Raw genomic sequence first — 284 nt, 5'->3', positions numbered from 1 at the left:
CCCCGGCGGCGCCGGCCCCGGCCCGGCCCCGGTCACGGCCGCGGTCACGGCCCCCGAGGCGGCACCGGGGCGCCGCCGCCCTCGCGCGGTCTCGGCCCTCGGGGTGCCGTCCCGGCTGCCCCGCAGCTCTGGCATCACGTCGGTTCCCCCGTCCCTGCCGGGCTCAGCCCCCAGCCGCGGGGCTGCAGGGTCCCGGTGACCGCCCGAGCCGCCGGCCTCCAGCGGGAGCGGGGAGGGGAGCACAGCTGTCAGGTTCAAGCCCACATACTTGGGACAACGTTGTC

The sequence above is a fragment of the Falco naumanni genome, chromosome 1 (assembly GCF_017639655.2).
Source record: "Falco naumanni isolate bFalNau1 chromosome 1, bFalNau1.pat, whole genome shotgun sequence".
Classification (NCBI taxonomy): Eukaryota; Metazoa; Chordata; class Aves; order Falconiformes; family Falconidae; genus Falco; species Falco naumanni.
Note: the sequence above shows the minus strand (reverse complement) of the source record.